Consider the following 21,233-nt stretch of genomic DNA (forward strand, 5'->3'; position numbering starts at 1 on the left):
AAACTCAGTCAGAGACATAGATTTTCACTTGCAACTTGCTTTAACATGTTTAACAGTGCATAAAATGTTGTCTAAAACAAAAAAGAATGATGCATTTTATGGCTGGATCTGGTTTTATTACATTCTGAATTGGACGTTGAAAATGAGCTTATCTCAGCCAACAGAGAGGTCAAATCACAGTAATGCAAACTCAGTCAGAGACATAGATTTTCACTTGCAACTTGCTTTAACATGTTTAACAGTGTATGAAATGTTGTCTAAAACAAAAAAGAATGATGCATTTTATAGCTGGATCAGGTTTTATTACATTCTGAATTGGACGTTGAAAATGAGCTTATCTCAGCCAGCAGAGAGGTCAAATCACAGTAATGCAAACTCAGTCAGAGACATAGATTTTCACTTGCAACTTGCTTTAACATGTTTAACAGTGCATGAAATGTTGTCTAAAACAAAAAAGAATGATGCATTTTATGGCTGGATGTGGTTTTATTACATTCTGAATTGGACGTTGAAAATGAGCTTATCTCAGCCAGCAGAGAGGTCAAATCACAGTAATGCAAACTCAGTCAGAGACATAGATTTTCACTTGCAACTTGCTTTAACATGTTTAACAGTGCAAGAAATGTTGTCTAAAACAAAAAAGAATGATGCATTTTATGGCTGGATCTGGTTTTATTACATTCTGAATTGGACGTTGAAAATGAGCTTATCTCAGCCAGCAGAGAGGTCAAATCACAGTAATGCAAACTCAGTCAGAGACATAGATTTTCACTTGCAACTTGCTTTAACATGTTTAACAGTGCATGAAATGTTGTCTAAAACAAAAAAGAATGATGCATTTTATGGCTGGATCAGGTTTTATTACATTCTGAATTGGACGTTGAAAATGAGCTTATCTCAGCCAGCAGAGAGGTCAAATCACAGTAATGCAAACTCAGTCAGAGACATAGATTTTCACTTGCAACTTGCTTTAACATGTTTAACAGTGCATGAAATGTTGTCTAAAACAAAAAAGAATGATGCATTTTATAGCTGGATCAGGTTTTATTACATTCTGAATTGGACGTTGAAAATGAGCTTATCTCAGCCAGCAGAGAGGTCAAATCACAGTAATGCAAACTCAGTCAGAGACATAGATTTTCATTTGCAACTTGCTTTAACATGTTTAACAGTGCATGAAATGTTGTCTAAAACAAAAAAGAATGATGCATTTTATAGCTGGATCTGGTTTTATTACATTCTGAATTGGACGTTGAAAATGAGCTTATCTCAGCCAGCAGAGAGGTCAAATCACAGTAATGCAATCTCAGTCAGAGACATAGATTTTCACTTGCAACTTGCTTTAACATGTTTAACAGTGCATGAAATGTTGTCTAAAATAAAAAAGAATGATGCATTTTATGGCTGGATCTGGTTTTATTACATTCTGAATTGGACGTTGAAAATGAGCTTATCTCAGCCAGCAGAGAGGTCAAATCACAGTAATGCAAACTCAGTCAGAGACATAGATTTTCACTTGCAACTTGCTTTAACATGTTTAACAGTGCATGAAATGTTGTCTAAAACAAAAAAAAAGAATGATGCATTTTATAGCTGGATCAGGTTTTATTACATTCTGAATTGGACGTTGAAAATGAGCTTATCTCAGCCAGCAGAGAGGTCAAATCACAGTAATGCAAACTCAGTCAGAGACATAGATTTTCACTTGCAACTTGCTTTAACATGTTTAACAGTGCATGAAATGTTGTCTAAAACAAAAAAGAATGATGCATTTTATAGCTGGATCAGGTTTTATTACATTCTGAATTGGACGTTGAAAATGAGCTTATCTCAGCCAGCAGAGAGGTCAAATCACAGTAATGCAAACTCAGTCAGAGACATAGATTTTCACTTGCAACTTGCTTTAACATGTTTAACAGTGCATAAAATGTTGTCTGAAACAAAAAAGAATGATGCATTTTATGGCTGGATCTGGTTTTATTACATTCTGAATTGGACGTTGAAAATGAGCTTATCTCAGCCAGCAGAGAGGTCAAATCACAGTAATGCAAACTCAGTCAGAGACATAGATTTTCACTTGCAACTTGCTTTAACATGTTTAACAGTGCATGAAATGTTGTCTAAAACAAAAAAGAATGATGCATTTTATGGCTGGATCTGTTTTTATCACTTTCTGAATTGGACGTTGAAAATGAGCTTATCTCAGCCAGCAGAGAGGTCAAATCACAGTAATGCAAACTCAGTCAGAGACATAGATTTTCACTTGCAACTTGCTTTAACATGTTTAACAGTGCATGAAATGTTGTCTAAATCAAAAAAGAATGATGCATTTTATGGCTGGATCTGGTTTTATTACATTCTGAATTGGACGTTGAAAATGAGCTTATCTCAGCCAGCAGAGAGGTCAAATCACAGTAATGCAAACTCAGTCAGAGACATAGATTTTCACTTGCAACTTGCTTTAACATGTTTAACAGTGCATGAAATGTTGTCTAAAACAAAAAAGAATGATGCATTTTATGGCTGGATCAGGTTTTATTACATTCTGAATTGGACGTTGAAAATGAGCTTATCTCAGCCAGCAGAGAGGTCAAATCACAGTAATGCAAACTCAGTCAGAGACATAGATTTTCACTTGCAACTTGCTTTAACATGTTTAACAGTGCATGAAATGTTGTCTAAAACAAAAAAGAATGATGCATTTTATAGCTGGATCAGGTTTTATTACATTCTGAATTGGACGTTGAAAATGAGCTTATCTCAGCCAGCAGAGAGGTCAAATCACAGTAATGCAAACTCAGTCAGAGACATAGATTTTCACTTGCAACTTGCTTTAACATGTTTAACAGAGCATAAAATGTTGTCTGAAACAAAAAAGAATGATGCATTTTATAGCTGGATCTGGTTTTATTACATTCTGAATTGGACGTTGAAAATGAGCTTATCTCAGCCAGCAGAGAGGTCAAATCACAGTAATGCAAACTCAGTCAGAGACATAGATTTTCATTTGCAACTTGCTTTAACATGTTTAACAGTGCATGAAATGTTGTCTAAAACAAAAAAGAATGATGCATTTTATAGCTGGATCAGGTTTTATTACATTCTGAATTGGACGTTGAAAATGAGCTTATCTCAGCCAGCAGAGAGGTCAAATCACAGTAATGCAAACTCAGTCAGAGACATAGATTTTCACTTGCAACTTGCTTTAACATGTTTAACAGTGCATGAAATGTTGTCTAAAATAAAAAAGATTGATGCATTTTATGGCTGGATCTGGTTTTATTACATTCTGAATTGGACGTTGAAAATGAGCTTATCTCAGCCAGCAGAGAGGTCAAATCACAGTAATGCAAACTCAGTCAGAGACATAGATTTTCACTTGCAACTTGCTTTAACATGTTTAACAGTGCATGAAATGTTGTCTAAAACAAAAAAGAATGATGCATTTTATGGCTGGATCAGGTTTTATTACATTCTGAATTGGACGTTGAAAATGAGCTTATCTCAGCCAGCAGAGAGGTCAAATCACAGTAATGCAAACTCAGTCAGAGACATAGATTTTCACTTGCAACTTGCTTTAACATGTTTAACAGTGCATGAAATGTTGTCTAAAACAAAAAAGAATGATGCATTTTATAGCTGGATCAGGTTTTATTACATTCTGAATTGGACGTTGAAAATGAGCTTATCTCAGCCAGCAGAGAGGTCAAATCACAGTAATGCAAACTCAGTCAGAGACATAGATTTTCACTTGCAACTTGCTTTAACATGTTTAACAGTGCATAAAATGTTGTCTGAAACAAAAAAGAATGATGCATTTTATAGCTGGATCTGGTTTTATTACATTCTGAATTGGACGTTGAAAATGAGCTTATCTCAGCCAGCAGAGAGGTCAAATCACAGTAATGCAAACTCAGTCAGAGACATAGATTTTCACTTGCAACTTGCTTTAACATGTTTAACAGTGCATGAAATGTTGTCTAAAACAAAAAAGAATGATGCATTTTATGGCTGGATCTGGTTTTATCACATTCTGAATTGGACGTTGAAAATGAGCTTATCTCAGCCAGCAGAGAGTTCAAATCACAGTAATGCAAACTCAGTCAGAGACATAGATTTTCACTTGCAACTTGCTTTAACATGTTTAACAGTGCATGAAATGTTGTCTAAAACAAAAAAGAATGATGCATTTTATGGCTGGATCTGGTTTTATCACATTCTGAATTGGACGTTGAAAATGAGCTTATCTCAGCCAGCAGAGAGTTCAAATCACAGTAATGCAAACTCAGTCAGAGACATAGATTTTCACTTGCAACTTGCTTTAACATGTTTAACAGTGCATGAAATGTTGTCTAAAACAAAAAAGAATGATGCATTTTATGGCTGGATCTGGTTTTATTACATTCTGATTTGGACGTTGAAAATGAGCTTATCTCAGCCAGCAGAGAGGTCAAATCACAGTAATGCAAACTCAGTCAGAGACATAGATTTTCACTTGCAACTTGCTTTAACATGTTTAACAGTGCATGAAATGTTGTCTAAAACAAAAAAGAATGATGCATTTTATGGCTGGATGTGGTTTTATTACATTCTGAATTGGACGTTGAAAATGAGCTTATCTCAGCCAGCAGAGAGTTCAAATCACAGTAATGCAAACTCAGTCAGAGACATAGATTTTCACTTGCAACTTGCTTTAACATGTTTAACAGTGCATGAAATGTTGTCTAAAACAAAAAAGAATGATGCATTTTATGGCTGGATCTGGTTTTATCACATTCTGAATTGGACGTTGAAAATGAGCTTATCTCAGCCAGCAGAGAGTTCAAATCACAGTAATGCAAACTCAGTCAGAGACATAGATTTTCACTTGCAACTTGCTTTAACATGTTTAACAGTGCATGAAATGTTGTCTAAAACAAAAAAGAATGATGCATTTTATGGCTGGATCTGGTTTTATTACATTCTGAATTGGACGTTGAAAATGAGCTTATCTCAGCCAGCAGAGAGGTCAAATCACAGTAATGCAAACTCAGTCAGAGACATAGATTTTCACTTGCAACTTGCTTTAACATGTTTAACAGTGCATGAAATGTTGTCTAAAACAAAAAAGAATGATGCATTTTATAGCTGGATCAGGTTTTATTACATTCTGAATTGGACGTTGAAAATGAGCTTATCTCAGCCAGCAGATAGGTCAAATCACAGTAATGCAAACTCAGTCAGAGACATAGATTTTCACTTGCAACTTGCTTTAACATGTTTAACAGTGCATGAAATGTTGTCTAAAACAAAAAAGAATGATGGATTTTATGGCTGGATCTGGTTTTATTACATTCTGAATTGGACGTTGAAAATGAGCTTATCTCAGCCAGCAGAGAGGTCAAATCACAGTAATGCAAACTCAGTCAGAGACATAGATTTTCACTTGCAACTTGCTTTAACATGTTTAACAGTGCATGAAATGTTGTCTAAAACAAAAAAGAATGATGCATTTTATAGCTGGATCAGGTTTTATTACATTCTGAATTGGACGTTGAAAATGAGATTATCTCAGCCAGCAGAGAGGTCAAATCACAGTAATGCAAACTCAGTCAGAGACATAGATTTTCACTTGCAACTTGCTTTAACATGTTTAACAGTGCATGAAATATTGTCTAAAACAAAAAAGAATGATGCATTTTATAGCTGGATCAGGTTTTATTACATTCTGAATTGGACGTTGAAAATGAGCTTATCTCAGCCACCAGAGAGGTCAAATCACAGTAATGCAAACTCAGTCAGAGACATAGATTTTCACTTGCAACTTGCTTTAACATGTTTAACAGTGCATGAAATGTTGTCTGAAACAAAAAAGAATGATGCATTTTATAGCTGGATCTGGTTTTATTACATTCTGAATTGGACGTTGAAAATGAGCTTATCTCAGCCAGCAGAGAGGTCAAATCACAGTAATGCAAACTCAGTCAGAGACATAGATTTTCACTTGCAACTTGCTTTAACATGTTTAACAGTGCATGAAATGTTGTCTAAAACAAAAAAGAATGATGCATTTTATGGCTGGATCTGGTTTTATTACATTCTGAATTGGACGTTGAAAATGAGCTTATCTCAGCCAGCAGAGAGGTCAAATCACAGTAATGCAAACTCAGTCAGAGACATAGATTTTCACTTGCAACTTGCTTTAACATGTTTAACAGTGCATGAAATGTTGTCTAAAACAAAAAAGAATGATGCATTTTATGGCTGGATCTGGTTTTATTACATTCTGTATTGGACGTTGAAAATGAGCTTATCTCAGCCAGCAGAGAGGTCAAATCACAGTAATGCAAACTCAGTCAGAGACATAGATTTTCACTTGCAACTTGCTTTAACATGTTTAACAGTGCATGAAATGTTGTCTGAAACAAAAAAGAATGATGCATTTTATGGCTGGATCTGGTTTTATTACATTCTGAATTGGACGTTGAAAATGAGCTTATCTCAGCCAGCAGAGAGGTCAAATCACAGTAATGCAAACTCAGTCAGAGACATAGATTTTCACTTGCAACTTGCTTTAACATGTTTAACAGTGCATGAAATGTTGTCTAAAACAAAAAAGAATGATGCATTTTATGGCTGGATCTGGTTTTATTACATTCTGAATTGGACGTTGAAAATGAGCTTATCTCAGCCAGCAGAGAGGTCAAATCACAGTAATGCAAACTCAGTCAGAGACATAGATTTTCACTTGCAACTTGCTTTAACATGTTTAACAGTGCATGAAATGTTGTCTAAAACAAAAAAGAATGATGCATTTTATGGCTGGATCTGGTTTTATTACATTCTGTATTGGACGTTGAAAATGAGCTTATCTCAGCCAGCAGAGAGGTCAAATCACAGTAATGCAAACTCAGTCAGAGACATAGATTTTCACTTGCAACTTGCTTTAACATGTTTAACAGTGCATCAAATGTTGTCTAAAACAAAAAAGAATGATGCATTCTATAGCTGGATCTGGTTTTATTACATTCTGAATTGGACGTTGAAAATGAGCTTATCTCAGCCAGCAGAGAGGTCAAATCACAGTAATGCAAACTCAGTCAGAGACATAGATTTTCACTTGCAACTTGCTTTAACATGTTTAACAGTGCATGAAATGTTGTCTAAAACAAAAAAGAATGATGCATTTTATAGCTGGATCAGGTTTTATTACATTCTGAATTGGACGTTGAAAATGAGCTTATCTCAGCCAGCAGAGAGGTCAAATCACAGTAATGCAAACTCAGTCAGAGACATAGATTTTCATTTGCAACTTGCTTTAACATGTTTAACAGTGCATGAAATGTTGTCTAAAACAAAAAAGAATGATGCATTTTATAGCTGGATCTGGTTTTATTACATTCTGAATTGGACGTTGAAAATGAGCTTATCTCAGCCAGCAGAGAGGTCAAATCACAGTAATGCAAACTCAGTCAGAGACATAGATTTTCACTTGCAACTTGCTTTAACATGTTTAACAGTGCATGAAATGTTGTCTAAAACAAAAAAGAATGATGCATTTTATGGCTGGATCTGGTTTTATTACATTCTGTATTGGACGTTGAAAATGAGCTTATCTCAGCCAGCAGAGAGGTCAAATCACAGTAATGCAAACTCAGTCAGAGACATAGATTTTCACTTGCAACTTGCTTTAACATGTTTAACAGTGCATCAAATGTTGTCTAAAACAAAAAAGAATGATGCATTCTATAGCTGGATCTGGTTTTATTACATTCTGAATTGGACGTTGAAAATGAGCTTATCTCAGCCAGCAGAGAGGTCAAATCACAGTAATGCAAACTCAGTCAGAGACATAGATTTTCACTTGCAACTTGCTTTAACATGTTTAACAGTGCATGAAATGTTGTCTAAAACAAAAAAGAATGATGCATTTTATAGCTGGATCAGGTTTTATTACATTCTGAATTGGACGTTGAAAATGAGCTTATCTCAGCCAGCAGAGAGGTCAAATCACAGTAATGCAAACTCAGTCAGAGACATAGATTTTCATTTGCAACTTGCTTTAACATGTTTAACAGTGCATGAAATGTTGTCTAAAACAAAAAAGAATGATGCATTTTATAGCTGGATCTGGTTTTATTACATTCTGAATTGGACGTTGAAAATGAGCTTATCTCAGCCAGCAGAGAGGTCAAATCACAGTAATGCAAACTCAGTCAGAGACATAGATTTTCACTTGCAACTTGCTTTAACATGTTTAACAGTGCATGAAATGTTGTCTAAAATAAAAAAGAATGATGCATTTTATGGCTGGATCTGGTTTTATTACATTCTGAATTGGACGTTGAAAATGAGCTTATCTCAGCCAGCAGAGAGGTCAAATCACAGTAATGCAAACTCAGTCAGAGACATAGATTTTCACTTGCAACTTGCTTTAACATGTTTAACAGTGCATGAAATGTTGTCTAAAACAAAAAAAAGAATGATGCATTTTATAGCTGGATCAGGTTTTATTACATTCTGAATTGGACGTTGAAAATGAGCTTATCTCAGCCAGCAGAGAGGTCAAATCACAGTAATGCAAACTCAGTCAGAGACATAGATTTTCACTTGCAACTTGCTTTAACATGTTTAACAGTGCATGAAATGTTGTCTAAAACAAAAAAGAATGATGCATTTTATAGCTGGATCAGGTTTTATTACATTCTGAATTGGACGTTGAAAATGAGCTTATCTCAGCCAGCAGAGAGGTCAAATCACAGTAATGCAAACTCAGTCAGAGACATAGATTTTCACTTGCAACTTGCTTTAACATGTTTAACAGTGCATAAAATGTTGTCTGAAACAAAAAAGAATGATGCATTTTATGGCTGGATCTGGTTTTATTACATTCTGAATTGGACGTTGAAAATGAGCTTATCTCAGCCAGCAGAGAGGTCAAATCACAGTAATGCAAACTCAGTCAGAGACATAGATTTTCACTTGCAACTTGCTTTAACATGTTTAACAGTGCATGAAATGTTGTCTAAAACAAAAAAGAATGATGCATTTTATGGCTGGATCTGTTTTTATCACTTTCTGAATTGGACGTTGAAAATGAGCTTATCTCAGCCAGCAGAGAGGTCAAATCACAGTAATGCAAACTCAGTCAGAGACATAGATTTTCACTTGCAACTTGCTTTAACATGTTTAACAGTGCATGAAATGTTGTCTAAATCAAAAAAGAATGATGCATTTTATAGCTGGATCAGGTTTTATTACATTCTGAATTGGACGTTGAAAATGAGATTATCTCAGCCAGCAGAGAGGTCAAATCACAGTAATGCAAACTCAGTCAGAGACATAGATTTTCACTTGCAACTTGCTTTAACATGTTTAACAGTGCATGAAATGTTGTCTAAAACAAAAAAGAATGATGCATTTTATGGCTGGATCAGGTTTTATTACATTCTGAATTGGAAGTTGAAAATGAGCTTATCTCAGCCAGCAGAGAGGTCAAATCACAGTAATGCAAACTCAGTCAGAGACATAGATTTTCACTTGCAACTTGCTTTAACATGTTTAACAGTGCATAAAATGTTGTCTGAAACAAAAAAAATGATGCATTTTATAGCTGGATCTGGTTTTATTACATTCTGAATTGGACGTTGAAAATGAGCTTATCTCAGCCAGCAGAGAGGTCAAATCACAGTAATGCAAACTCAGTCAGAGACATAGATTTTCACTTGCAACTTGCTTTAACATGTTTAACAGTGCATGAAATGTTGTCTAAAACAAAAAAGAGTGATGCATTTTATGGCTGGATCTGGTTTTATTACATTCTGAATTGGACGTTGAAAATGAGCTTATCTCAGCCAGCAGAGAGGTCAAATCACAGTAATGCAAACTCAGTCAGAGACATAGATTTTCACTTGCAACTTGCTTTAACATGTTTAACAGTGCATGAAATGTTGTCTAAAACAAAAAAGAATGATGCATTTTATAGCTGGATCAGGTTTTATTACATTCTGAATTGGACGTTGAAAATGAGCTTATCTCAGCCAGCAGAGAGGTCAAATCACAGTAATGCAAACTCAGTCAGAGACATAGATTTTCACTTGCAACTTGCTTTAACATGTTTAACAGAGCATAAAATGTTGTCTGAAACAAAAAAGAATGATGCATTTTATAGCTGGATCTGGTTTTATTACATTCTGAATTGGACGTTGAAAATGAGCTTATCTCAGCCAGCAGAGAGGTCAAATCACAGTAATGCAAACTCAGTCAGAGACATAGATTTTCATTTGCAACTTGCTTTAACATGTTTAACAGTGCATGAAATGTTGTCTAAAACAAAAAAGAATGATGCATTTTATAGCTGGATCAGGTTTTATTACATTCTGAATTGGACGTTGAAAATGAGCTTATCTCAGCCAGCAGAGAGGTCAAATCACAGTAATGCAAACTCAGTCAGAGACATAGATTTTCACTTGCAACTTGCTTTAACATGTTTAACAGTGCATGAAATGTTGTCTAAAATAAAAAAGATTGATGCATTTTATGGCTGGATCTGGTTTTATTACATTCTGAATTGGACGTTGAAAATGAGCTTATCTCAGCCAGCAGAGAGGTCAAATCACAGTAATGCAAACTCAGTCAGAGACATAGATTTTCACTTGCAACTTGCTTTAACATGTTTAACAGTGCATAAAATGTTGTCTGAAACAAAAAAGAATGATGCATTTTATAGCTGGATCTGGTTTTATTACATTCTGAATTGGACGTTGAAAATGAGCTTATCTCAGCCAGCAGAGAGGTCAAATCACAGTAATGCAAACTCAGTCAGAGACATAGATTTTCACTTGCAACTTGCTTTAACATGTTTAACAGTGCATGAAATGTTGTCTAAAACAAAAAAGAATGATGCATTTTATGGCTGGATCTGGTTTTATCACATTCTGAATTGGACGTTGAAAATGAGCTTATCTCAGCCAGCAGAGAGTTCAAATCACAGTAATGCAAACTCAGTCAGAGACATAGATTTTCACTTGCAACTTGCTTTAACATGTTTAACAGTGCATGAAATGTTGTCTAAAACAAAAAAGAATGATGCATTTTATGGCTGGATCTGGTTTTATCACATTCTGAATTGGACGTTGAAAATGAGCTTATCTCAGCCAGCAGAGAGTTCAAATCACAGTAATGCAAACTCAGTCAGAGACATAGATTTTCACTTGCAACTTGCTTTAACATGTTTAACAGTGCATGAAATGTTGTCTAAAACAAAAAAGAATGATGCATTTTATGGCTGGATCTGGTTTTATTACATTCTGATTTGGACGTTGAAAATGAGCTTATCTCAGCCAGCAGAGAGGTCAAATCACAGTAATGCAAACTCAGTCAGAGACATAGATTTTCACTTGCAACTTGCTTTAACATGTTTAACAGTGCATGAAATGTTGTCTAAAACAAAAAAGAATGATGCATTTTATGGCTGGATGTGGTTTTATTACATTCTGAATTGGACGTTGAAAATGAGCTTATCTCAGCCAGCAGAGAGTTCAAATCACAGTAATGCAAACTCAGTCAGAGACATAGATTTTCACTTGCAACTTGCTTTAACATGTTTAACAGTGCATGAAATGTTGTCTAAAACAAAAAAGAATGATGCATTTTATGGCTGGATCTGGTTTTATCACATTCTGAATTGGACGTTGAAAATGAGCTTATCTCAGCCAGCAGAGAGTTCAAATCACAGTAATGCAAACTCAGTCAGAGACATAGATTTTCACTTGCAACTTGCTTTAACATGTTTAACAGTGCATGAAATGTTGTCTAAAACAAAAAAGAATGATGCATTTTGTGGCTGGATCTGGTTTTATTACATTCTGAATTGGACGTTGAAAATGAGCTTATCTCAGCCAGCAGAGAGGTCAAATCACAGTAATGCAAACTCAGTCAGAGACATAGATTTTCACTTGCAACTTGCTTTAACATGTTTAACAGTGCATGAAATGTTGTCTAAAACAAAAAAGAATGATGCATTTTATAGCTGGATCAGGTTTTATTACATTCTGAATTGGACGTTGAAAATGAGCTTATCTCAGCCAGCAGATAGGTCAAATCACAGTAATGCAAACTCAGTCAGAGACATAGATTTTCACTTGCAACTTGCTTTAACATGTTTAACAGTGCATGAAATATTGTCTAAAACAAAAAAGAATGATGCATTTTATAGCTGGATCAGGTTTTATTACATTCTGAATTGGACGTTGAAAATGAGCTTATCTCAGCCACCAGAGAGGTCAAATCACAGTAATGCAAACTCAGTCAGAGACATAGATTTTCACTTGCAACTTGCTTTAACATGTTTAACAGTGCATGAAATGTTGTCTGAAACAAAAAAGAATGATGCATTTTATAGCTGGATCTGGTTTTATTACATTCTGAATTGGACGTTGAAAATGAGCTTATCTCAGCCAGCAGAGAGGTCAAATCACAGTAATGCAAACTCAGTCAGAGACATAGATTTTCACTTGCAACTTGCTTTAACATGTTTAACAGTGCATGAAATGTTGTCTAAAACAAAAAAGAATGATGCATTTTATGGCTGGATCTGGTTTTATTACATTCTGAATTGGACGTTGAAAATGAGCTTATCTCAGCCAGCAGAGAGGTCAAATCACAGTAATGCAAACTCAGTCAGAGACATAGATTTTCACTTGCAACTTGCTTTAACATGTTTAACAGTGCATGAAATGTTGTCTAAAACAAAAAAGAATGATGCATTTTATGGCTGGATCTGGTTTTATTACATTCTGTATTGGACGTTGAAAATGAGCTTATCTCAGCCAGCAGAGAGGTCAAATCACAGTAATGCAAACTCAGTCAGAGACATAGATTTTCACTTGCAACTTGCTTTAACATGTTTAACAGTGCATGAAATGTTGTCTGAAACAAAAAAGAATGATGCATTTTATGGCTGGATCTGGTTTTATTACATTCTGAATTGGACGTTGAAAATGAGCTTATCTCAGCCAGCAGAGAGGTCAAATCACAGTAATGCAAACTCAGTCAGAGACATAGATTTTCACTTGCAACTTGCTTTAACATGTTTAACAGTGCATGAAATGTTGTCTAAAACAAAAAAGAATGATGCATTTTATGGCTGGATCTGGTTTTATTACATTCTGAATTGGACGTTGAAAATGAGCTTATCTCAGCCAGCAGAGAGGTCAAATCACAGTAATGCAAACTCAGTCAGAGACATAGATTTTCACTTGCAACTTGCTTTAACATGTTTAACAGTGCATGAAATGTTGTCTAAAACAAAAAAGAATGATGCATTTTATGGCTGGATCTGGTTTTATTACATTCTGTATTGGACGTTGAAAATGAGCTTATCTCAGCCAGCAGAGAGGTCAAATCACAGTAATGCAAACTCAGTCAGAGACATAGATTTTCACTTGCAACTTGCTTTAACATGTTTAACAGTGCATCAAATGTTGTCTAAAACAAAAAAGAATGATGCATTCTATAGCTGGATCTGGTTTTATTACATTCTGAATTGGACGTTGAAAATGAGCTTATCTCAGCCAGCAGAGAGGTCAAATCACAGTAATGCAAACTCAGTCAGAGACATAGATTTTCACTTGCAACTTGCTTTAACATGTTTAACAGTGCATGAAATGTTGTCTAAAACAAAAAAGAATGATGCATTTTATAGCTGGATCAGGTTTTATTACATTCTGAATTGGACGTTGAAAATGAGCTTATCTCAGCCAGCAGAGAGGTCAAATCACAGTAATGCAAACTCAGTCAGAGACATAGATTTTCATTTGCAACTTGCTTTAACATGTTTAACAGTGCATGAAATGTTGTCTAAAACAAAAAAGAATGATGCATTTTATAGCTGGATCTGGTTTTATTACATTCTGAATTGGACGTTGAAAATGAGCTTATCTCAGCCAGCAGAGAGGTCAAATCACAGTAATGCAAACTCAGTCAGAGACATAGATTTTCACTTGCAACTTGCTTTAACATGTTTAACAGTGCATGAAATGTTGTCTAAAATAAAAAAGAATGATGCATTTTATGGCTGGATCTGGTTTTATTACATTCTGAATTGGACGTTGAAAATGAGCTTATCTCAGCCAGCAGAGAGGTCAAATCACAGTAATGCAAACTCAGTCAGAGACATAGATTTTCACTTGCAACTTGCTTTAACATGTTTAACAGTGCATGAAATGTTGTCTAAAACAAAAAAAAGAATGATGCATTTTATAGCTGGATCAGGTTTTATTACATTCTGAATTGGACGTTGAAAATGAGCTTATCTCAGCCAGCAGAGAGGTCAAATCACAGTAATGCAAACTCAGTCAGAGACATAGATTTTCACTTGCAACTTGCTTTAACATGTTTAACAGTGCATGAAATGTTGTCTAAAACAAAAAAGAATGATGCATTTTATAGCTGGATCAGGTTTTATTACATTCTGAATTGGACGTTGAAAATGAGCTTATCTCAGCCAGCAGAGAGGTCAAATCACAGTAATGCAAACTCAGTCAGAGACATAGATTTTCACTTGCAACTTGCTTTAACATGTTTAACAGTGCATAAAATGTTGTCTGAAACAAAAAAGAATGATGCATTTTATGGCTGGATCTGGTTTTATTACATTCTGAATTGGACGTTGAAAATGAGCTTATCTCAGCCAGCAGAGAGGTCAAATCACAGTAATGCAAACTCAGTCAGAGACATAGATTTTCACTTGCAACTTGCTTTAACATGTTTAACAGTGCATGAAATGTTGTCTAAAACAAAAAAGAATGATGCATTTTATGGCTGGATCTGTTTTTATCACTTTCTGAATTGGACGTTGAAAATGAGCTTATCTCAGCCAGCAGAGAGGTCAAATCACAGTAATGCAAACTCAGTCAGAGACATAGATTTTCACTTGCAACTTGCTTTAACATGTTTAACAGTGCATGAAATGTTGTCTAAATCAAAAAAGAATGATGCATTTTATGGCTGGATCTGGTTTTATTACATTCTGAATTGGACGTTGAAAATGAGCTTATCTCAGCCAGCAGAGAGGTCAAATCACAGTAATGCAAACTCAGTCAGAGACATAGATTTTCACTTGCAACTTGCTTTAACATGTTTAACAGTGCATGAAATGTTGTCTAAAACAAAAAAGAATGATGCATTTTATGGCTGGATCAGGTTTTATTACATTCTGAATTGGACGTTGAAAATGAGCTTATCTCAGCCAGCAGAGAGGTCAAATCACAGTAATGCAAACTCAGTCAGAGACATAGATTTTCACTTGCAACTTGCTTTAACATGTTTAACAGTGCATAAAATGTTGTCTGAAACAAAAAAAAATGATGCATTTTATAGCTGGATCTGGTTTTATTACATTCTGAATTGGACGTTGAAAATGAGCTTATCTCAGCCAGCAGAGAGGTCAAATCACAGTAATGCAAACTCAGTCAGAGACATAGATTTTCACTTGCAACTTGCTTTAACATGTTTAACAGTGCATGAAATGTTGTCTAAAACAAAAAAGAATGATGCATTTTATGGCTGGATCTGTTTTTATCACTTTCTGAATTGGACGTTGAAAATGAGCTTATCTCAGCCAGCAGAGAGGTCAAATCACAGTAATGCAAACTCAGTCAGAGACATAGATTTTCACTTGCAACTTGCTTTAACATGTTTAACAGTGCATGAAATGTTGTCTAAATCAAAAAAGAATGATGCATTTTATGGCTGGATCTGGTTTTATTACATTCTGAATTGGACGTTGAAAATGAGCTTATCTCAGCCAGCAGAGAGGTCAAATCACAGTAATGCAAACTCAGTCAGAGACATAGATTTTCACTTGCAACTTGCTTTAACATGTTTAACAGTGCATGAAATGTTGTCTAAAACAAAAAAGAATGATGCATTTTATGGCTGGATCAGGTTTTATTACATTCTGAATTGGACGTTGAAAATGAGCTTATCTCAGCCAGCAGAGAGGTCAAATCACAGTAATGCAAACTCAGTCAGAGACATAGATTTTCACTTGCAACTTGCTTTAACATGTTTAACAGTGCATAAAATGTTGTCTGAAACAAAAAAAAATGATGCATTTTATAGCTGGATCTGGTTTTATTACATTCTGAATTGGACGTTGAAAATGAGCTTATCTCAGCCAGCAGAGAGGTCAAATCACAGTAATGCAAACTCAGTCAGAGACATAGATTTTCACTTGCAACTTGCTTTAACATGTTTAACAGTGCATGAAATGTTGTCTAAAACAAAAAAGAGTGATGCATTTTATGGCTGGATCTGGTTTTATTACATTCTGAATTGGACGTTGAAAATGAGCTTATCTCAGCCAGCAGAGAGGTCAAATCACAGTAATGCAAACTCAGTCAGAGACATAGATTTTCACTTGCAACTTGCTTTAACATGTTTAACAGTGCATGAAATGTTGTCTAAAACAAAAAAGAATGATGCATTTTATAGCTGGATCAGGTTTTATTACATTCTGAATTGGACGTTGAAAATGAGCTTATCTCAGCCAGCAGAGAGGTCAAATCACAGTAATGCAAACTCAGTCAGAGACATAGATTTTCACTTGCAACTTGCTTTAACATGTTTAACAGAGCATAAAATGTTGTCTGAAACAAAAAAGAATGATGCATTTTATAGCTGGATCTGGTTTTATTACATTCTGAATTGGACGTTGAAAATGAGCTTATCTCAGCCAGCAGAGAGGTCAAATCACAGTAATGCAAACTCAGTCAGAGACATAGATTTTCATTTGCAACTTGCTTTAACATGTTTAACAGTGCATGAAATGTTGTCTAAAACAAAAAAGAATGATGCATTTTATAGCTGGATCAGGTTTTATTACATTCTGAATTGGACGTTGAAAATGAGCTTATCTCAGCCAGCAGAGAGGTCAAATCACAGTAATGCAAACTCAGTCAGAGACATAGATTTTCACTTGCAACTTGCTTTAACATGTTTAACAGTGCATGAAATGTTGTCTAAAATAAAAAAGATTGATGCATTTTATGGCTGGATCTGGTTTTATTACATTCTGAATTGGACGTTGAAAATGAGCTTATCTCAGCCAGCAGAGAGGTCAAATCACAGTAATGCAAACTCAGTCAGAGACATAGATTTTCACTTGCAACTTGCTTTAACATGTTTAACAGTGCATAAAATGTTGTCTGAAACAAAAAAGAATGATGCATTTTATAGCTGGATCTGGTTTTATTACATTCTGAATTGGACGTTGAAAATGAGCTTATCTCAGCCAGCAGAGAGGTCAAATCACAGTAATGCAAACTCAGTCAGAGACATAGATTTTCACTTGCAACTTGCTTTAACATGTTTAACAGTGCATGAAATGTTGTCTAAAACAAAAAAGAATGATGCATTTTATGGCTGGATCTGGTTTTATCACATTCTGAATTGGACGTTGAAAATGAGCTTATCTCAGCCAGCAGAGAGTTCAAATCACAGTAATGCAAACTCAGTCAGAGACATAGATTTTCACTTGCAACTTGCTTTAACATGTTTAACAGTGCATGAAATGTTGTCTAAAACAAAAAAGAATGATGCATTTTATGGCTGGATCTGGTTTTATCACATTCTGAATTGGACGTTGAAAATGAGCTTATCTCAGCCAGCAGAGAGTTCAAATCACAGTAATGCAAACTCAGTCAGAGACATAGATTTTCACTTGCAACTTGCTTTAACATGTTTAACAGTGCATGAAATGTTGTCTAAAACAAAAAAGAATGATGCATTTTATGGCTGGATCTGGTTTTATTACATTCTGATTTGGACGTTGAAAATGAGCTTATCTCAGCCAGCAGAGAGGTCAAATCACAGTAATGCAAACTCAGTCAGAGACATAGATTTTCACTTGCAACTTGCTTTAACATGTTTAACAGTGCATGAAATGTTGTCTAAAACAAAAAAGAATGATGCATTTTATGGCTGGATGTGGTTTTATTACATTCTGAATTGGACGTTGAAAATGAGCTTATCTCAGCCAGCAGAGAGTTCAAATCACAGTAATGCAAACTCAGTCAGAGACATAGATTTTCACTTGCAACTTGCTTTAACATGTTTAACAGTGCATGAAATGTTGTCTAAAACAAAAAAGAATGATGCATTTTATGGCTGGATCTGGTTTTATCACATTCTGAATTGGACGTTGAAAATGAGCTTATCTCAGCCAGCAGAGAGTTCAAATCACAGTAATGCAAACTCAGTCAGAGACATAGATTTTCACTTGCAACTTGCTTTAACATGTTTAACAGTGCATGAAATGTTGTCTAAAACAAAAAAGAATGATGCATTTTATGGCTGGATCTGGTTTTATTACATTCTGAATTGGACGTTGAAAATGAGCTTATCTCAGCCAGCAGAGAGGTCAAATCACAGTAATGCAAACTCAGTCAGAGACATAGATTTTCACTTGCAACTTGCTTTAACATGTTTAACAGTGCATGAAATGTTGTCTAAAACAAAAAAGAATGATGCATTTTATAGCTGGATCTGGTTTTATTACATTCTGAATTGGACGTTGAAAATGAGCTTATCTCAGCCAGCAGAGAGGTCAAATCACAGTAATGCAATCTCAGTCGCAGACATAGATTTTCACTTGCAACTTGCTTTAACATGTTTAACAGTGCATGAAATGTTGTCTGAAACAAAAAAGAATGATGCATTTTATGGCTGGATCAGGTTTTATTACATTCTGAATTGGACGTTGAAAATGAGCTTATCTCAGCCAGCAGAGAGGTCAAATCACAGTAATGTAAACTCAGTCAGAGACATAGATTTTCACTTGCAACTTGCTTTAACATGTTTAACAGTGCATGAAATGTTGTCTAAAACAAAAAAGAATGATGCATTTTATGGCTGGATCTGGTTTTATTACATTCTGAATTGGACGTTGAAAATGAGCTTATCTCAGCCAGCAGAGAGGTCAAATCACAGTAATGCAAACTCAGTCAGAGACATAGATTTTCACTTGCAACTTGCTTAAACATGTTTAACAGTGCATGAAATGTTGTCTAAAACAAAAAAGAATGATGCATTTTATGGCTGGATCTGTTTTTATCACTTTCTCAATTGGACGTTGAAAATGAGCTTATCTCAGCCAGCAGAGAGGTCAAATCATAGTAATGCAAACTCAGTCAGAGACATAGATTTTCACTTGCAACTTGCTTTAACATGTTTAACAGTGCATAAAATGTTGTCTGAAACAAAAAAGAATGATGCATTTTATAGCTGGATCTGGTTTTATTACATTCTGAATTGGACGTTGAAAATGAGCTTATCTCAGCCAGCAGAGAGGTCAAATCACAGTAATGCAAACTCAGACAGAGACATAGATTTTCACTTGCAACTTGCTTAAACATGTTTAACAGTGCTTGAAATGTTGTCTAAAACAAAAAAGAATGATGCATTTTATGGCTGGATCTGTTTTTATCACTTTCTGAATTGGACGTTGAAAATGAGCTTATCTCAGCCAGCAGAGAGGTCAAATCACAGTAATGCAAACTCAGTCAGAGACATAGATTTTCACTTGCAACTTGCTTAAACATGTTTAACAGTGCATGAAATGTTGTCTAAAACAAAAAAGAATGATGCATTTTATGGCTGGATCTGGTTTTATTACATTCTGAATTGGACGTTGAAAATGAGCTTATCTCAGCCAGCAGAGAGGTCAAATCACAGTAATGCAAACTCAGTCAGAGACATAGATTTTCACTTGCAACTTGCTTTAACATGTTTAACAGTGCATGAAATGTTGTCTAAAACAAAAAAGAATGATGCATTTTATGGTTGGATCTGGTTTTATTACATTCTGAATTGGACGTTGAAAATGAGCTTATCTCAGCCAGCAGAGAGGTCAAATCACAGTAATGCAAACTCAGTCAGAGACATAGATTTTCACTTGCAACTTGCTTTAACATGTTTAACAGTGCATGAAATGTTGTCTAAAACAAAAAAAGAATGATGCATTTTATGGCTGGATCTGGTTTTATTACATTCTGAATTGGACGTTGAAAATGAGCTTATCTCAGCCAGCAGAGAGGTCAAATCACAGTAATGTAAACTCAGTCAGAGACATAGATTTTCACTTGCAACTTGCTTTAACATGTTTAACAGTGCATGAAATGTTGTCTAAAACAAAAAAGAATGATGCATTTTATGGCTGGATCTGGTTTTATTACATTCTGAATTGGACGTTGAAAATGAGCTTATCTCAGCCAGCAGAGAGGTCAAATCACAGTAATGCAAACTCAGTCAGAGACATAGATTTTCACTTGCAACTTGCTTTAACATGTTTAACAGTGCATGAAATGTTGTCTAAAACAAAAAAGAATGATGCATTTTATGGCTGGATCTGGTTTTATTACATTCTGAATTGGACGTTGAAAATGAGCTTATCTCAGCCAGCAGAGAGGTCAAATCACAGTAATGCAAACTCAGTCAGAGACATAGATTTTCACTTGCAACTTGCTTTAACATGTTTAACAGTGCATGAAATGTTGTCTAAAACAAAAAAGAATGATGCATTTTATGGCTGGATCTGGTTTTATTAGACTCTGAATTGGACGTTGAAAATGAGCTTATCTCAGCCAGCAGAGAGGTCAAATCACAGTAATGCAAACTCAGTCAGAGACATAGATTTTCACTTGCAACTTGCTTTAACATGTTTAACAGTGCATGAAATGTTGTCTAAAACAAAAAAGAATGATGCATTTTATAGCTGGATCAGGTTTTATTACATTCTGAATTGGACGTTGAAAATGAGCTTATCTCAGCCAGCAGAGAGGTCAAATCATAGTAATGCAAACTCAGTCAGAGACATAGATTTTCACTTGCAACTTGCTTTAACATGTTTAACAGTGCATAAAATGTTGTCTGAAACAAAAAAGAATGATGCATTTTATAGCTGGATCTGGTTTTATTACATTCTGAATTGGACGTTGAAAATGAGCTTATCTCAGCCAGCAGAGAGGTCAAATCACAGTAATGCAAACTCAGACAGAGACATAGATTTTCACTTGCAACTTGCTTTAACATGTTTAACAGTGCATGAAATGTTGTCTAAAACAAAAAAGAATGATGCATTTTATGGCTGGATCTGTTTTTATCACTTTCTGAATTGGACGTTGAAAATGAGCTTATCTCAGCCAGCAGAGAGGTCAAATCACAGTAATGCAAACTCAGTCAGAGACATAGAT

At 35.2% G+C, this 21,233-nt stretch overlaps 1 long non-coding RNA gene across 1 annotated transcript; it reads left to right on the top strand.

Moving 5' to 3' along the window:
- The first annotated feature begins 2,992 nt into the window (after window positions 1-2,992).
- Window positions 2,993-11,795, top strand: LOC147842304 (uncharacterized). The gene is made up of 3 exons (XR_015499332.2): window positions 2,993-3,276; window positions 3,649-5,136; window positions 9,974-11,795. It is a non-coding gene; the product is annotated as an uncharacterized LOC147842304 (long non-coding RNA).
- Window positions 11,796-21,233: the final 9,438 nt, after the last annotated feature.

This window comes from Danio rerio, chromosome 9 (genome assembly GCF_052040795.2).
Source record: "Danio rerio strain M-AB ecotype USA chromosome 9, GRCz13ab, whole genome shotgun sequence".
In the NCBI taxonomy this organism is placed as follows: domain Eukaryota; kingdom Metazoa; phylum Chordata; class Actinopteri; order Cypriniformes; family Danionidae; genus Danio; species Danio rerio.